At 35.7% G+C, this 20,206-nt stretch overlaps 1 long non-coding RNA gene across 1 annotated transcript; it reads left to right on the top strand.

Annotated features, from left to right (window-relative positions):
* The first annotated feature begins 4,206 nt into the window (after positions 1-4,206).
* Positions 4,207-11,475, top strand: LOC127467216 (uncharacterized). The gene is made up of 3 exons (XR_007903016.1): positions 4,207-4,269; positions 9,794-9,919; positions 11,003-11,475. It is a non-coding gene; the product is annotated as an uncharacterized LOC127467216 (long non-coding RNA).
* Positions 11,476-20,206: the final 8,731 nt, after the last annotated feature.

Raw genomic sequence — 20,206 nt, 5'->3', positions numbered from 1 at the left:
TTTGTTTTGTTGGGGAAGTGTGGGGTTATTGCTTTGATTTTGGGGTTGCTTTTGCTGTTGGTTAGGTTTTTAATACACCCAGAAGAACACTATGATGGCTAGGAATTTAGGCTGAGATTTGCATATAGTCTAAACTATCTTCAATTAATCTTATTCATTACTACGAGCCAGAAAAAAGTATTTAAAAAGCACAGACTTCAAGAGAGCAGCTGACTTCTTCCACAGGAGTCAGTGAAGGAAAACCAGAAGCAGGCATCTGGGATACCAATTATCCAGGGAATATGAAAGGTAAATGAGAGGCTTTTTAGTTCCTCTAAGTTATCTGAAATATAAATAATTTCTGTACTTATGTAATGTGAAGTACGGTGGAACTAAAAAAGGAAAGTATGGGTGAGGAGACATAACTGAGGCCTCTATGTAGGGAACTCGGTACTGATTTCCTGAGCAACCTTGGAAAGTCACATTGAAAGAGAAAAGTATCTATAAGATTTTTTTTTTGTTGCAGTTTTTTTATTGTAAGCCAAAAATCATGTAGCTTGGCTGTTTGCCTAAACTTTGTCAATAACCCATAACATGCATACAGCAGCATTTGCAAACATTGCATTTAATTATTCTTTTTTTCTTTAATGCTACATAAAACTCAGAGAGGACAGAGCTCCTGAATAAGGACTTAATATCTTCTATAAATCCTGAGCAGTCTAATTTCCTATTGGCAAATAGCATGTGGGATTCCTAATGGGCTTTACCTACATGTATTTGAGAAGTCCATTTCAAAATTCACTTTATGTAATTGGAATTAGGTGCTATCATTAAAATGTAATGCTATATAATCCTTTATTTTGGAACTTTTTTGGTAGTGGTGGGGTTTTTTTGTTCATAGCACCGAATTTTCTTTAATGACTATGCAGCTGGGTAATTAATAAGTATATTCTAGAAAGGGATATTGAAGAGTCAACTTGACAATAAATTGTCTCTCAATGCTTTCTTTCTCCTCTTTTCTCTCAAGTCATATTTTTTTAGCTTTTTTTTTTTTTTTAGGTAAATTGTTTCTGGAAAGCTTGATTAGTATTTTTTACTATGTCAAAATATTAAAAAAAACTACAAACATCTATAAGAAGATATGAAAGGGTATTTGTAGAGGCTCCGTTCAAGAAAATAAACATTAAATATTGTTTTGATTCCTTCAAAATCTTATAAACTCATTAAGAAAAGTTCAGCTCATCCACTAGCTTTCTCAAGATAGTAGTGAAAGTTTATATTAGTTTAGACATTAGTACCTATCCTAACCCCTCTAGAAAAATACTGCCTGAGATCAGTCACCTCAGCAGATCAAAACTGACTTTTAACTCACCTAGATGAACGCCCATTTGCTTCAGATCTGAAAGGGCAGTATCAGCTACACAGGATGGTACTGGATGGTACTATTTGTACAGGATGGTACTATTTGGTCAGACAAAACAGTTAAAGAAACACTCCTTTCAAAACAGCTATACTCTTGCAATGCACACCAATTTCCTGGGAAAAAACTTCTGGAGGCTTCCTATTTTAGAGATTTGCATTATATTGCTCCTGATTTAATCCTTGTAAAAGACTAGAAAAGAATTGTGTAGTGGGAGTATAGCCAATGCAGATGGACACATAAATACTTTTACAACATTACAGTCAGATCTTATGATATTTCTAAATTACAGTCTTCATTTCTCCCTCTGTCAGGACCCCAGTCACAGTTTTCATACTCTTCTTTGCAATTTCTTATATTTACCTAGAAGTACTGCAGCATGGAAACACTAGTGAGCATCAAGTTATATTTTGATTACCTTAATGTCTGTCAACTTCCAGTCTCATACAAAAGCTAAGCTGTAGTAAACTGTTCTAGTTGTTCCTGCTTTCAGTGAGTAGTTCACGTTTCAAAGCTTAGCATCTTTTGCAGATTCACCTGTTTTTTACTCTGGACTTCAATCTTTTTCTTTTCTTTTTTTAAATATTTAACTGTGCTCCTTTTTTGCCAACAGCAGCAAGTTAGTGTCCATCCAAATTTCAATTCATATTGGCCTAAATGTCCAGAAACTTCTAGGAGCAAAAGCCAATGTTGAAAAATTATTGGGTGTGGTAGGTAGAAGTTGTTTTGGTAGTTCTTTGCTGCTGCTTAAATTCACATTTCTTTTACTTTTTTATTCTCCTCATGGTCACATAAAAATATTAACATAGTAATATTAACATGAAAGTACCCCTGAAAAGGAAACTAAGAGTTTCACTCACTCCATTGGAAGCTTGCAACACATAATTTCAGCTGCCTGTGTGATTAGATGGAGCAAGGTGGGGGTTAGAATAACAAATTGATCAGCACTACACCTAACATCATTAATAGAAGAACATGAATAATCATCATGAGAGTGTACAGTATAATCACTTGAAATATATACAGTGTAGTTTTGGGGGGAAAGTTATAAAAAAATGTGAATTAAAATTTAGTTACAAATGTTAGTTTAGGTCACATACTTCAGCACAGTAACTTAACTCCTATTAAAAAAAATCAACTATATAGTTAATCTATACTTTTAGAAATGTGAAATTGGTGAAGGGAGGTAAGTCCAGAAATGGGAGAGAAAGAAAAAGAAATGGAGCTTTAAATCTGGTTGAGAGAACTCAGATGAATGGTCTTGAATGATTGTTCTTTTTCAGTCAGTTCCTAAAACAAGAACTTACATATTCTAGATCAGCAAAGCGGAATGGCAGTGTGATGTGATATGAAATATAGTCTTTTCTAGTTTCTCATCTTTTGAATTGCATAAGTTCTCTGCATTAAGTTCTTCCAATTTAAACATGTATTTACTGAACCCTTGAACATATCTATGAAAAGAATAGATAGACGATAAATTTAATTAAATATCATTGGATAATTTAACATTTCAAGTGACCAAGCTCAGCCTGTTTCCTTCCAAAGCAGAATTCAGTAGTGCTGCCTTTTCAGTCTGCTCGTATTAGAATTCCAGAAGACCTTACTATTTACACAGCAAAGAACTAATGCCTGGCATAAATAACCTCATGCGTTGCAGTGATCTAGATGAGAGGTAGAGGGGTTTTCTTTTTTCCATATGAAGCCAAGTATATGCCTCTCTAACTATGTTTAGGTGAAATCGAATAATTGTTTAGTGGAAGACACAAAGTTGAAATTGTTCTAGATATAATATACTGCAGTTTCTTAAAGTTATATGAATACATGGAAACACACATTTTATCTCTTCCTGTTTTGTATCCAGTGAGTGAAATAACTGCAGCAGCACAATCAGAATCAGATATCCAGGATTTCTTTTTCTCAAATGACTACTCCTATGTTGTATGTCACATTTCTTTTTACTTGCTTTATCAGTGCCCTACAATGTTTTTATTGTTCCCTATACCATACCGGCAGTTCAAATATAGATGAAATCAGAATTCACTCTTTGAACTCTTCCAAGCAGGGGATGAACTCTCCCTTGCAGTGAGCTAGACCAAAGGGTGATTAAAGCACATTAAATTTATGCACTAAAGCAGAGATCTCTTCTACTCATCTCTGAATAGTACTAGATAGTCACTTCAGAATTCCATTTATGTTTTATAAATGTGAGACAGAGTATCACCTTAACAGCCTAAAGAGTATTGTACCTCAAAATGGATACACTGATAACTGTTAGGTGACTCTGGAGAGGAAAAGATGCTTGATACCATGGGTGGTCTGAGTAAGTCTTAAGTTAATATTACAAATTTTCTCTGCCAAATCTCTGTATTTATGCACCTCCTGGCAAAATACAGTCACATTTTCAAAACATCACATTTCTGTTACTCAGTACTATGAAAAGACCGGGAAAACTAAGAATAATCCTGGTCCAACCAAAGCCCACATGGTCTTACTATCCATGATGAGCTTATTCAGATCTATATGTCCCAGTGGGACACATTGAAGCTACATGAAGGCTATTCAAAATAAAGTAATTCAAAATCAGTATAAGAGCTTTTTATCTTATACCAAAACTCCATGCAAAAGTATTAAACATTATTGTGTTTGAATTGGTGTTCATTCATAGTCCAGGTTTGAAATGTACAGTCTTCTATCCAGGAACAACATTGGGCCTACTTACTAGTTGTTTTGTTTTATCTCATTGTAAGACAACTGAGATCATAAAGATCCCTGTGTTGTCATAAAGGCCTTTTTAGTATGAAATATCCCTTTCCCTTCAAAATTGATCACACTGCATAGGGAGCTCAGTGAAGCTTGGTCAGTGATGTCAGGTATTATCTTCATTGCCTGCAGTAATATAGGCTTTGACTGGTGACCTACTGCCATATATCAGATTGGCTGTAATAACAATGAAGAACAAAGAACATCATTTTTATTTTGCCCAGAGCAGGATCAGTCTGCTGCAGTCAACAGTCTTCAGCAAACAGAGAAGACATATACATAGATATATGCAAAACAATTCATAAAGCAATTTCAAGTTTACATAACTTACATATTTCACTTATTATAAATTGTTGGCATAGAAAACTGTTCAATAATTATCTGGTGTATTTTAATAGTTATCCAAATTTTAATTTCCTATCATCCAATGTTATTACTCTCCATGAAATGTGTGTGGTCTGTGTCTTCACATCAAAAAAAAAAATCTCCAAAATGTAAACTGATACAGTCCTCTATTGCTCAAAAATCCTTTCTGAATTGTCATCTTGGCAGACTTCCATATTAAAATTTATGAAAAATTATTTCTTTTGGAGTTTCTTGTGTAATCTCTGGCAACAAGGTTTTCATTGCATCAAAAGTAGAAAAAGATGTGTTGGTTTTGGTGCAACTTTTTCCTGTAGTTTCTTCTCACCCCTGTTGTCTTCTTTTCATAAGTATGTAGTGCACATGTTTATGATGCTCTAAACTGTAGGAGATAAACTCTCACTTCTCTGAAGACCAAATCTGAACATTCTAGCTTAAATTACTTGCACATGTTATAATATTCAGGCCACAAATACTTATATGTTGATTCTTTTGTCAGAAACTTACATTGTTTCTCAAATTTTTTGTTGCCCCAAGTTTTCAGAAGATATGTAAAATAAAATCTCTGCAACCATTGCGCCCAAAGTTTAAGAGTTATTATAATTTTAAATATCCATAAAGATGGGGGTCAATGTGATTTCCTTAGATATATTGGGAGTTTTCTAATTAGGAAGCCTAAAATGAAAAAGAGCATTATCACTTGCGTAACTCCATGACTTCAACAGTTACTTCAACAGTTAATTTTTCATCCATACTTGGAAATATTTCTCCTAGTCATTATGACTAGGAGATTAATTTACGACATGTTTCAACTTGGTGACAAGTCTTGAAAAGTTGCTTGCAAATTTTTGTCCTCTGCCCCTTTTTACATCATCTGGTACTACCAAGAAGATCTGTCTCTATCATTTTTGTAAGCTGCCATTAAAACAGCTGTGAGAAACATTTAGATTGCCCCTTACTTTTCTCATCACTAGACTAAAAATATTTACCACTTTTAATCTCTCTTCACAGGGCATGAAATGTGCTTTCACTATTTTGACAGAATTTCTTACTTCTTCTCCGCATCCATCTTCAAATGGTCTGATCCAAAAGCATGTCTCCATAGCACTATGTAGAGGAGAACAATAATTTCCTCTCTTCTCCCATACATTCCTGTTACAGTAACCAGATATGTAGATTCTCTTATTTACACTGAAAACACATTGTTGATTCATACTGAAGTTGGTACTCATCCATTACACCTAAAGCTCTTTCAGCATGGACAAATCAGATATAAAAAACAGAATTTTTTTAATTAAGAAAACAAAATATTTAATTGGGGTTTTTCAATATGACATATATAAAATTCAGTGCAGATGATAGGAATATTGGACAGCAATGATATACAAGTAGGAAAGCACCTCTGGAAGTTGTCTCCTCCAACCTCTCTGCTCAAAGCAGGGCCAGGCAGAGTAGGTTCCTGAAGACCTTCTCCAGTCAGATTTTGAATTTTTTCGGGGTTCAAGACTCTGTAGGTTCTCTGGCTATTCCAGTGTTTGGCACTCACAGTATTTTTTTTTCTTTCTAAAAATAAATTTTTCTTTATTTCCGTTTGTGTCCATTGCCTCTCATCACTGGATGTGAATGAGAGGAATGTTCTTTCAAGTCTCCCCTCAGGCATTTATCGTTGTTGATAAGACCCCCCCCCTGAGCCTTCTCATCTTCATGTTGAACAGTCCCAGCTTCTCCTTATATGAGAAATTCCTTATTTACCTCTGTGGCCCTTTACTGGGCTTGCTCATTAGGTGCATGTGCATGTCCCTTTAGTGCTATTGACCTCAGCACTGGATCCAGCACTCCAGATGTATTTCACCAGTGCTGAGAAAAAAGGAAGGATCACCTCACCTAACCTGCTAGTCACTATCTTTCTGATGCAGTCTAGATTGTTGTTGGTATTCTCTGCTGCAAGAGTGCATTGATGGCCCATGGTTAGCTTGTTGTCTGTCCCCAGGTTCTTTTCTGTGAAGTTCCTTCCCAGCTGGTCAGACCCAACCCTGTACAGTCGCATGGAGTTATTCCTCCTCAGATGTGGGACTTGGTGTTTCCCTTTTTAGAACTGCATAAGATCCCCGTTAGACTATTTCTCCAACCTTTCACAGTTCCTCTGAATGACAGCACAACCATCTGGTATATCAACCACTCCTCTGAGTTTCAGATTATCTGAAAACTCAATGAAAGTACACTCTAACACTTATCCTGTTTATTAATGAAGCTGTTAAATAGTATTGGGCCCCTATATTGATGCATAAGCCTCCAATCAGACTTCCTGCCACTCATTACCATGCTCTGAGCATGGCCATTCGGCCAGTTTCAAACTTCTGTTTATCTGTTTATCCAGCAACAGTTTTTCATGAGGATCTCATGGGAGGCAGTGTCAAAGACTTTTGTTAAAAGTAGTTTTCATTGTGTTTAAGTAAAATTTCTTCCAGAAACTGCATTATTTTGTGTTCTCTCTGATATATTAAGTGACCTGTGGGCAATCAATTGATTAGATATTCATCAGATGTACAGATCACAAAGCCTGATTAGTCTAACTCTATGCTCTATATCAGCGTTAGAAATTATTTATAATTGTGATTCCTATCTAGGAGAAAGCAAAGCATCTCTTGATTGACAAGCTCTGTTCTTAGATTTGTCTGTTTTTTAGACATATTAGAGATATGATAATCCCAGAAAATATCTGCTGTGAATGTTTTATTATCTGTAAAGATAGTTACAATTATATTAAGCAGGTAGAATTTTTAAAATCCTTTAAAAATTACACAGATGTTTAGGTATCCCTCTTTGAACCTTACCATATCTCTTTTTACTCTAAATTATCATATAAAATCCTGAATGATTGTATGTCTCTTCTGATGATGTTCATTAAATGAAAGAACTCTAAACACTGGGGAAATATACTATAGTTTTAATATGGCTTTTTAGCTATTTGATGAATTATTAACAACTGCTGTTCAAGTAGATATGGTCAGATTTGCAAATGTTCTACTGGTTACATAAAGCACATCCAAAACTTTCCCTGGTAAAGGGGACAGAGGTTGTCATCCAGCAACAACTATCATGTATCATTAGGTCTCCATAAACTCAAAGGATGCCCTGGAAACATACTGGAAACGGTAGCCAGATGAATTTCCAAAAGTACATTGAAACAAGTCAATTTTTTATAGTCTTCATTCACTGGAGATGAAGACTAACATAAAACACACTAGGTTATTCTTCCAGAGAAAATATCATTGAAGCAAAGCCTTTTGTAGAGTTGGATTAAAATAGCAAACAATAATCGTGGTGCACCGACATTGAAAAGTATCTATTCTGGAGAAGGAGAAGTGTCAGATTCTCTTGCTTTCTACCTTTTTTCAAACTATCTACAATGTATAATGATACTTATCTTCTAAAGACAAGCTACTTCTCTAACCCTTGTATTGTTTGGGTTTTTTTAAGGGATTGATCTCTCTGTTTCCCTTCCTTTGAAGGGGTTGTAGTCCTTAGGTTTTGCTCAGAGTTTTGAACCTCTGAATAGAAGGTGCTTTAAGATCAGGAGATCTTTTTCTCCATGTATTACTGATAATAAGACTCACATATAAAACAGTACAGGAGAAGATATCAACTTGTTAAGTTCCCCATTCCCAATTCTGAAATATAATTAGTGGAACTAGTTGTTTTGATTTTGGACTTACATATGCAGTCTAATGAAAACTGCATGGTCAGTTATGGGAATTTTTCATAGTTTTATACACAGTTCTGTGCATGATAAAAAAATATGTGATGCCTATACAAGATATGTCATTACTCCATCTCTAGTTTGTATTCAAACTCATCAAAAAGTGGCCATCTCTGTCAAAAGCATATTTTTACTTTCATTTTCAAGGCCACTTATAGCATCTTTTGAAAGAAAACCCTTCAGCAGATGATCCTCCATGATATTTCCTCTCATGTGGGATCCTGGAAATCTCAACAAATTTTTGTCACATATGATAATAGAGTGTAGAAATGAAGATGTGTATCTGTATATATACATATATGTTTGCATCTTAGTATTAGCATTTCTGCAAAAATTTATCATTAAAATCTATATAATTAAGGCAATATTATTAGTATGCCTTTTCCTTGGTTCTTTTCAAGTTATATAAATCTGTGGGGAAATGAAAGTAATATCTGTTCAATTACCCTCTTGTTTAGGATTAATGATCACATGGAATTAATAAACAATTTAAATGTTGAATATAAAAATAGGAAAAACATGGACCAGCGAGTATCAGGTATGAAATTTTACAAAGGATCTCCAATGTCAAAAAGAATTTTTCCACTTCGGTATTATCTTCAGGCATGTGGAGGATTCAACATGAACCTGTTACTGAATGACAAACAGAAGATGAATCCATCCAATCCCCAAGCCACTGTAGTCATATGCCAAGTGTCATTTTTTGAGCATAAAGACAGAAGTCTCAAAGCAAGATGCTGACAAAGAGAAATGTTGTACAAAGGATTGAGCATGTTAATATTCCCCTAAGTGGACATATTACACAGGCCAAAAGAAAAACCATGACATATCCTACTCTTGGGGCAGCCCTCTCGACTCTTGCTGACTCTCAGAAATCCTGATCAGAATAAAATAGAAGCAAGCTTTGTTACCTCATCAAAACTAAATCTGCCATGTAAACATATAATCTTTTTGTTTTCTCATCTCTGATGTTTAGCAGAATTTCAGGTATTGTTAGTATACATGATACATGAGAAAATTCAAGTGGAACTTGAGCTACAGTATAACATGCATGACAATGCCTAAAAGGACCTTAACAAGTGAACTGAGTAGAATAAACAAAGGTATAAGTAAAATATGCATAGTATCACATATTTAATTCACTAAAGTAAAAATGTGCAAATGATGTTTCCTATTGCACATTATATGCAATTTCTGTGAGCTATTATCAGTTTCTGATAATCAGTTTCTGTGATCAGTTTTACCTATATAAATAACAGGCAAGATAATGATAGCAGTCTATATGGGAGCCTTGTTTGGTGTCTTAGATCTTGGAGGATCAGCTCCAAGAAGCCTACCAGGTAACATTTCCTCACAAAGCAAAGAAAAACAATAAAAAATATCAGTGTTTTGTCAAAACTACCATACCTTTCTCCCTATTAGTTGGAACTGCATTTAGAGAGTCAGCAATACAGAGGGGATATAATGATAATACATCAGCAGCCAACAGGTTACTCATTTCCTTTCTGCAGATGTAATTTAGTTCTCCATTCAGGATATTTACTTTGAAGGATCATCAGTACGTCTTATGAATAAAGCCCTTTGCCTGTCTTTGGACTGAACTATTAAAGGAAGGCGAGAACCAAAATATTTTTTCGGTAAGAGTTGTATGGATATCAGTAAGTAGTAAAGCATAACAAAAGCAGATATCTTAGGGGAAAAAAAGTGATGCTGAGGACCCAATAACTGCTCCATATACAGTTTGGATGCTTTACTTCAAATTAGCTCTTGTCTAGTCCCCTGGACTGAATATCACCCTGGAGTGGATGCACACTGGGCTCCTAGAACACAGTTTATAGAATCATATATTAAGGTTGAAGAAAACCTCTAAGATCATGGAGTCCAACTGTTATCCCATCACACTGTTCATGCCTAAACCATGTCCCCACATGCCACAGTTTTGAGATAATTTTTATCTGAATGGATTAAATCTGCATTCTCCAGGATGAGAACCTATGTACAGGAGGTGGATATGAACAGGAGATTTACTGCAGAAGTAAATCTCTGTCTCTGATCCAAAGTCAAAGGTAGATGATGTAGACATACCGATAGGCAATGTTTTCTCTAGTTATACTGACAGATTCAAGTAGCTGTCAAAATATGAATTACATTCACAATATGGTGGGGTTTTTTTCTTACTATATAAAGTGATGATTCCTATTCAATGGTTTGATTTTCTTTATTTTGCTTTCTTTTTTTTAATAAATAAGATGCTTTTATGAGCTGTCACTCAAGCAATTCTTTTTGTGTATGTGTTTGTGTGTGCAAGCTATGAATACTTTGTTAGGCTTAGATATAATTATTTTTCATTTGAAAGAACACAGACATGAAAAGCACAGAAAAAATATACATAACTTTACATAAAATATATCTACAATGACGTGCTGGGTCAGGTTTGGCAAAAAGTTAAATGCCCACCTAGTTGTTCATTTGTTCCCTCACGCTCCCAGGGACATGTCAGGGAAAAACAGGAAGAACAGTTGCAAGGAAGGCCATGGGTCAAGATAAAGCCAGGCAGATAGCTTATCAATTATCAATTGCCAATTACAGTTGTGAGCAGAAAAAATTTGTCTTGAAGAAAATTAATTTAGTGCCAAATAAAATAAATATTTAATTACTGCTTTGTGTAGTGAGAAACAAAAATTCAAACAATAAGAGAATATCTTTCTTTTGTTTTCTAGGCTCAACTTCACTCCTTGGCCTCAGACTCCTCTCACCATCCCAAATGCTGCAGGGAGATGAAGTGGTGGGGAATTATAGCCGCTACATGGAGGTGTCTTTTTGCTGCTGCTTCCTCGTCATTCTCCTTTCCATTCCTGCACTGTGGCCTCTTCAACGAGCTGCAGGGAATATCTCCTCTGACACTTGGAGCATCTCCTGCTCCTGGAACAGCCTGTGTCTAGCACAGGGAAGCCCTGATCTCTTCTCACAGAGGCCACGCCTGCAGTCCCCCAATATTGGGCACGTTAATCCAATATAGATGAATATTTTCCTTTCCATATTTCTCTAAAAGGTAGAGGTTATAGAACTAGCAGCACTTTCCCCCCACCCTTTTCAAGTCCTCTCAAAAAACAAGTATCATATAAAAATAAAGGACAAGAAATGGTTATGCTGTAATCCATGCTAGTCCAGAGTGAGCTGGAACACTACACACAATTTTGGGCAGTAGCTTAAAAAAAAGTATACATATAATTGTTAGAAGTTCAGAGGAGACACAAAGAACTAATAAAAAGTTTGGGAAAAAAAAGACATTTGAGAAAAATCTAAGTGAACTGTGCACATTGATTCTATAGACAAAGAAGACTGAAAAGGCATATTACTGTCCTTGAATCCAAAAAGCTATAGTTTAAGGAAGAAAGGGACCAATTGCTCCCCTTAGAGAATCAGAATTTAAAGAGGAATAATGAACTCCAGTTGCAGAGGAGAATTTTGGATTAAATATTAAGAATATATCTTAAAAGCTATGCTAATAGTCCAGGAAAAAGACTGAGTTGCAAGGGGTTGAAGTGTAATTGGTCTTGGTAGAGATATTTGAGCTTAGGGTTTGACACTCATTCATAAGCAATGTTTTAGGGGTCCTGAAATCAGACTGTTGGACTGACCAAGCAGTCTTGACCAAATGAACCTTCTAGCCCAAATCATTGCTCTATGTTTTTCCATGCTGTGTGAAAGGAAAGCACTACGTCAGTTCTGAAAACAAGCCTTTTATTTTTGCAAAACAAAGTGTGCCATGTCTTCACACTAGGAGAGGGAGTTAGAAACAGGGGGTGGTGCGGTCCTAATATGTCTGTTTACTTTCATGAAGTGAAAGTAAATGTGCCTTAATGCACATTCTAGGCAAGTGTGTTTGTAAAATCCTTTCTTTATTTGTTATTAATTCATGATGTGTGTAGGGTTCTAGACACAAAGTGGTGAATAAAGCTTTCTATTTAACTACAGAATGGGAACAGCAAGAACTGTCAGCTTTCTCATATTGTCTCATCAATATATTATGTTTCCGGCTGAGAAAGTAAAAAGAAAGTTAGATTTCCATACTCAGGCAGATTCCTACTGGGGATACATGCATATAACTTTTACTGGCAGCACGCATAGTATCACTTTTTCTAAATGAAAGTTATCAACCATTTTCTTGTTGTTATTGTCTTTTTTTCCCCTAAGGATAGAAAGGACAAATTATTTTTAAAATATTGTATGATTTTGCATACAAACATCTCTGTTCTGAAATGAGATCTTCATATATATTTAACCAAAGAAACCCTTAAGAATCATCCAGTAGTCATTAGGAATACATGAGCACACAGAAATATATCTGCAAAGATATTGTTAAAAAACTAAGGTCTTAAACACGGTTTCTGATTTTGAAACAATTTCTTCTCTCTTCTCATTGTGACAATGTGTTGCACCAGCCAGCAATTAAGTACCACACAGTACTCACTCCCCTGCCTATGCCCCCAGTGGAACGGGAAGAATCAGAAAAAAATAAAACTCAAAGGTTGAGATAAGACCAGTATAATGATTGAAACAAAGTAAAATATGGTACTACAACTACTGATTTTAGTAGTTGTAACAAAAAGGAAAGACAGAAATAAAACCCAATAATGGCAAGTGATGCACAACACATTGCTCACCACCTGGCGACTGAGCACAGCCCATCCCTGAGCAGTGATCAACCCCTCACAGCCAACTCCGCCCGGTTTGTACATTGAACATGACATTCTGTGGAATGTAATATCCTCTTGGCCAGTTTGTGTCAGCTGTCCTGACGCTGCTCCATTCTAGCTTCTTGTGTATCTGATTGCTGGCAGAGCATGGGAACCTGAAAAGTCCTTGATTCAGAGTAAGCACTACCTAGCAACAACTTAATTATCAGTGTGCTATCAACATTATTTTCATACTAAATCTAAACCACATCACTGTACCAGCTACTAAGAAGAAAACTAACTCTATCCTAGCCAAAAGCAGGACAGTAACCCAGTGAAACCATATTAAATATGGTAACTATGACGTATAAGACTCAACCAAAAGCAGGCATTAAGCCCTTGCATGCTACTGTTTCAAAAATCCCAATCCCACTGTAGATACAGAACTCTGTTTTTATTCTTCTAGGGAGTTATACTGTACTAATGTAAAATATTTGTTTTCAATAGAGCTTTAATTATATTAGTTATTTATAGTTATTCCAATAGAGCTATCCTCTCTGAATATGATACTTTTATCTTATGACGTAAATCAAAATCCCATACTTGAACACCCCTGAATTGATTCTTGCGACATGAAGTCATCTCTGTTAAAATATATATTATAGTTATTGAGTTATATTTTATTTCTGACATCTGGTCTGCACAGTCTGACATTTATTGGATGATTTTATTTTATTTTATTTTATTTTATTTTATTTTATTTTATTTTATTTTATTTTATAGGTGCTAACTTTTTCAATTGGTACTTTAGGTTTTCTTTCCTTTGCTTACCTTATCTCTACCATCTTTTTCTTGTTACAGACAGGGATTGGGGCAGTTTCACCCTGGTTTGCAAGTCCAGACATTGTCCACTTGTAGAAATTCTGTCAAAATCTCCTGAGGCATGGAGTTCTTCCTGTCAGCTTGCCTCACAAACCCAGCAGAACTGAACATTTCAGAAGCCGATCTTAACCAATACTTGCCTTCCAACCATTCATTTTCAGGAAAGATTGATAATATGCAGACACGCATTTTGTTATTTTCTTATTTGTCAGTCTGTTGTGTGGTTAGAGAGTAAATTATGGCTTCTTAGACTATGATTTGCATCATTAAAAGCTAGAGAGAAATATAAAAGTATTTCTTTATATGGGAATTTTTGGTAAGATGTCATATAAACAAGACCCAAAGGAGAGTTTGGATTTCCTCAACTGCAGTTTCCCCAGGCATGAAAAATATATTTGATTTTCATGGAAGGACCCATTTTATCTTCACATATAATACATTTCCAACACTACTGACTCTCTTCCATTAGTTTCTATGCCTACCTTGCTACTTGTAAGGCCATGTGATAGTAAAATTGCCAGAAATGTTATCTCTCACTCTATGTAGGCAATATTGGTATTTCCTACCAATTTGGTTCCATCTCTAAAGATAATCTTCCATTACTATATAAAATAAAAGATTACATGGAATAGATATTACTCAACACAGAGTCTGAATGTTTCCTTGCTGCAAGTTTCCATAATAGCAAGTATAAGGTAAAAAAATCCCTACGATATCATGTCAGGTGCTTGGCATAGCAACTGTCTGTTAAATAGTATGTGCTATAAGAATTATAAAGAAAACTGTTGTGTTTCGTTCAGCTCTGAAGCTACAGTAAAAACAGCAGCCAAAGGGTTATGTTGAAAATCAACTGTAAGGAGAAAGGAAGGGAAAGGAAGAGAAAAGAAACTTGGAAAGAGTCTTGGATTAATCTGCTCCTTGGAGTTCTTCATAATCCTGCTGAAAAGGGATTTTTGTTGTTGTTCTGTTTTTTTCCCCTTCCTCACAATGCAACCTAACATTTGCTTTTTGAAACCTGAGAAATAAGATTTTTATTTTCTTCTGTTTTTTTTGGTTTTTTTCTTCTTATTTTTTAAAAAGCCTGTTTACCCAAAGATTCATAACACTTGCATTCACAGACATACCTTTTTCTGTAGTCCTGTTCATTACAAGAGGATTCTACTCAACAGTAGCCTAACAGTCTACCAACCAGGGATATTCAGGTTTCTTTTTTTTAATTCCTATTGTATATGAAGACTAGTGAAAGAGGATAGCATTATCCCTATTTATTTACCAGAATTGGAATGGCTGCTATCATGTTGCCATCACGAAACTACTGTCTTCCTTGTCTGGCCTTCTTTCAGAAGTAGCCTGATGATCTGGTGCAGTTTTGAGACTGCAAGTTTGGTTGCTATCCCATTGTTGTTGTTTTCTGTGGCTCCTTATTTCAGGTTGGATGAAGATGCGTGTACAGAGGAGAGGAGGTGGTAAAGCAAGATTCATTGGGAGGTTCAGGAAACTCAGCCATGCAAAAATTTGAAATCAGCAATAATTGGTGCTTCTAAGGCTGAAAGTGTGTTGGAAGATGGAATTTTGATATAAATTTTGTACTTAAAGATTGGTCCAGCACAATGTCCTTAACTCCTGTTCCAAACTCTTTTGAAGTCACTGTAAAGATTCCCCTTGAACTTGAGCAAATTTAATTTCCAACCTTAAGAGTAGCATAGCTATTTCCTTACTTGGTCTGTAATGAGCTAGTGCCTAACAGAATGCTATCAGGCATTGTGAATCTTATGCAGCGTCCTAAACTTAATACTGATTGACTTATAGCAGATATAACATATCTGCTATAACATAACATATAGGAGGCTGAAATATTCCTGCCCCCCTTTTTTTTTCCTCTGAGACTTCACAAAAAAGGTTGAACGCAACTAAAATTAGCAACATGTAGATACAGACATAAGCAAGAATGGACAGAGAGTGAGTAGTTTAAAAGAGAGATAATGCTAGAAATATTTAAGACTGCAGGGCTTTATGCTAGAGCAACTGCAGGACTTCTCATCCTTCTCTCTCCACTGCTACTTATTACTTTTGGGAAGTGATGAGGTTTGATTTAGGTGTGAGAGACCTAAAGAATGATACTCCTCAGATAAACCAGCTTCCAGAAAAAGGGAAAAGAGGAAGCTGTGAAAATCTATGCTAATGCTCAGAAAGATAACACACAGAAAGATGTTGCTAGCTCACTATTAAAGAAACAGTGTGTAAGTACAGAGAACACTATAGGGAAATAAAAATCAGAAAATGCATATTTGTCAACAGTAAACTATGTAGAACTATCTCAATTCCATTTTCTGAGAAGTGAGAAGGATGGGAAAGAATTAACAGAAATCTACAGGAATCTATATTTGGTAAAAGCTGTTGACACGATCTTATAAGCAATCCAGAGAAATGTGTTCTACATGTCACGATTGCAAAGTGAATGAATGGTGTGAGAAACTGAAATGGTTAACAATGGTTAAACATTGTTAAGATTACCGAAAGACTTTTGTCCACTGTAGAAAACTGTGCAAAGAGACAACTGCTCACTGAAGCACCCCCCCCACACTCCCTCCCCAAATTTGCTTATTAATGTGGACTGTGAGGGGAACTTGAGATAAGATAAAGGTTCTACTATTGTCCAGTTATCCCAGGGGAAGAATGTACCCACAACTGTGAAAGAATAGAATGCTGACCCCCATGGACTTCTGTCACCACACAGGCTTTTTCTCTCACCACTCTGGACTCAGACTGCAACCATCACTTCAACAAGACTGGAACTCACCATCGAGAAGACCACAAGAACAGGATGTCACCGGAGTCTACAGAGTGGTGATATTTCTTCTACCTAGCCTGTCTCTCTGTCACTCTCTTCTTCTCCTCCTCCCTTTCTCTTTTTCCTATTTCTTTCTATCTCTCTCTATCTCAAATTTACTGTTAAATAAAATCTGTACTATTGACTTCAGCATATGATCTCATTGGCACCTCTCAGGGCAGGGACATCTCTAAGAATTTTAGTAACCAGATCATAACATGTGGTCAGTTGAAAATAAATAAATAAATGCATAAAGAAATATTAAAAAAGCCCCTTAATGATTAGCTGTCTTTTCAACCTGGAAAACTATTTCAATTGAGGTCTCCCAGGCCTCACCTTTACTCCACAATGCAGTGCTTTGTTACAGAGAACTAAGTTAATGCAATACTATTTAAAGGCACTCTCAGGAACGCAGCCTCTCCAGTGTTGATTACTTGCTTTACAGATACACCTGTTCTGATTTTGAACATAATTTACTCAAAGATAATAGTAGTATGTTCATGACACTACACTGCATATCCAATGAACCTGTCTTAGAAAAACATATTATTTATTATTTACATTAATGTCTTGTATGGTGAAACTGAAAAACCCAACCCTGGCAGGATTATAAAATATATGAAGAATGGAATTAGAATTTGGAATTATCGTGATCTGTTGGAGGAATGGGCTGAAACTGATAAGAGTAAATTCAATATAAAAGTAGGAGTAATACCACATTAAAAATAAATCAAATGTGTAAATCTAAGATGGAGGTATGAATGGATCAAGCTGAGGTTGAATAAAAACATGAGCTTAATCAAAAAAGCAAATCTCATTTTGCAGTGTATTAAGAAAATGGTTGTTAAAAAAGTAATGTGAATACTTCCTCTTTCCTTAACAAATCCTACCTGCAAGTTTTCTGTAATCTCTGCAAGACTTTCTTTAAAAGTATCCCTTGCCCTCAGAAACTATTTTCCCTTCTTATATGATAAAGAACAGGTACTCTGAATTGTACCTCTAAGATATGTGGAAGGTAAACCTTTTAATAGTCTCAGTTTGTCTTGTTTTCAAATCCTTTTAAACAAAAACTTGAAACAATTAGAAAAACTTCAAAAACTCATAAGATACTTAGATGTTGTTGTTAAAAGTAGGAAAATTTTATCTGCTTATAAAAAAAGATTAAAGAAACTCAAATTGTTTGATCTTGAAAACTGAAGGCTGGTTTAGACCATAATACCAGTTTTTATATGCATAAAGGATAAGTAATGAGAGGAGAGCAACTAGTTGTTTTCCATATCAATGAAGAGCAGGGCAGAAAAATCACATATTTAATTTTCACTCAAGCAGGTTACCATGAAACACTGAACTACCTTATTCTGGGAGCCAGGCATGCAGAATATTTTATTATTCAGCACATAAAAAAAATTGTGCCAAAACCATGTCCATTTATTTCTACTGGACTCCTTGTAAAATTAAGTGGAACTGCAAAATGAGTATGTGTATCAAAGTCTGGTCCCACTTGAGCTACTGGCTCTGCTGAGATGTGTCTCTGAAATTATCCAAATTCCATAGTCGAAGTGCATATTTTTCCCTGGGTCAAATCTCCAGTAATCTTGCAAGTTTAGTAGAAATGCTGAAGAAAGAAAATTCAAATTTAACTAACAGTCATTTTGTGAAATTAGAATGCAATTTGAAGCAGAAGTTCAAAATACACTTCAGGAAATCAAAAGGAATTAGATAGTCTAATGCAGTCTCATTCTGGGATAAAAAATAAAAGAAAAATACAAAGGGAATCTCTTCACTTTGATGTGAGAGAAATATAAACTTTTACCCAAAAAATAGCATATGCATTTTGATGTGACCCATGTAACAGTAAAAGACATACCCACCATTGTGATATCCCACATAGTTGAAATTACCTGTGCTGCTACACAAAGAATAATATATCCATCACTTTTCCTTATAAATTAAATTGAAATGTTTGTTAAAATTATCTTTTCATCTCTTTCTCTCTCCTGTCACTGCCTGCTTCTTCTTATTATTTTTGTTCTTCAATCCCTGCCCTCCCATACCGAACTCCTCCTGACAGAAAAAAAATGTCAAGAGATAAATCTTTAATCCTGTTCTGAGCGCACAGAGATTTTCTGATCAGGCTTATGTTTGGTGTAAGGTAAGTCCAAAACAAAAGAGCAGACAGAAAGATGGCTTAGCCTCTTACCATCCAGAAGTCTCACTTCTGAATTCCAAATTGTTATGATTTCCTATTGTCACAACACAAAGAAGTTCTTAAGAAATCTAGCAACATAATGAGTCTCATACACTAGTGTTGCAGAACACATTGATCTGAAGATAAGGGACAGTGTGTTATGTATGATATATAAAATGTAACAAGTTAAGTTTATTTTTTAGTCCATTTTTCTGAATCCATTATACTTGCCCTCCACCTGTGTAATCTGCTCATTTTCCTCACCAGTGCAGATCATTTTGATGCATGCCATCCAGCTTCAGGATTCACCTATATAAAGATAGATAAGAAGAGTAATTACTTTAGCAGATGAGCTAATGAAGTCTATATAGAAACTCATAGCAAATAGCTATGAATTTAATAGACCAAACTAGCTTCCTCTTTTTAATTACACTTTCTCAGCCTGAAATCATGATTGTAATAAGTACTGCTCTTTGTTTGCTGCTGGGTGGTCAAGTACCATATGAGATGAGTAAATTGCTTCAGTTATCAGAATATGTATGATTTCTGAGAAGGAGCAAAATGCTGTTGCCCATTCACAGGGACTAGAAGCATCAGTCATCTCATTTCTAATGACACATCCAGTTGTCAAGGCAAAAATTTGAAAACCAGTGCTTCTACAAGAGGCACTTTTTTTTTTAAAATAATTTCATCTGTAACCAGGGATATTGAAAGCACTTCAAAGTGACAAAATGTGTAGGAGAGGAGATCATCATCAATGCTTGTGAAACTGAAGTTATTTGTGGTGACAGCACTAAATGATCTTCTTCACAGTGATGGGATGGAGTGCTTCTGGCTGAGCCAGGGGCTGAAATGCACAAGAACAAGATTTTCCAATTCAAGGTCTAGCTGCAAGCAGCAGTAAACTTTTCCCTGACTTGCCCTTTTGTTGCTTTTGAAGCATATTGCACAAAGCCTTACTCATATCCATAAAATGGGATTCAGCTAACATAAATTAACGTTTTAGCTACTGACAAACAATGCTTGCACAATTTCAAGGCCTTCGTTTTTTACTCTGCTGCCCCAGAGAGTAGGCTGGGGATGAGCCAAGGGAATGGGGATGAACCCATCTGGGATAGCTGATGCCAACTGACCAAAGGGGTATTCTATACCATACAGCATCGTGCTCAGCAATAAAACTGAGGGGAGTTTTTCTGAAGTATTTCTTGGTTGGAGATTGATCCTGTGGGCTGGGCATTGATCTTGTGGTGGTGAGCAGTTCCATTTGTACCACTTATAGAATCCTTGAGGTTGCAAAAGACTTCTAAAATCATTGAGTCCAGCTGTTAATCCAGCGCTGTGTTAA

This window comes from Manacus candei, unplaced genomic scaffold (assembly GCF_025592945.1).
Source record: "Manacus candei isolate 608988 ecotype Guabito, Panama unplaced genomic scaffold, ASM2559294v1 h1tg000014l, whole genome shotgun sequence".
NCBI classification, from domain to species: Eukaryota; Metazoa; Chordata; class Aves; order Passeriformes; family Pipridae; genus Manacus; species Manacus candei.
This window is presented reverse-complemented; position numbering and strand designations above follow the sequence as displayed.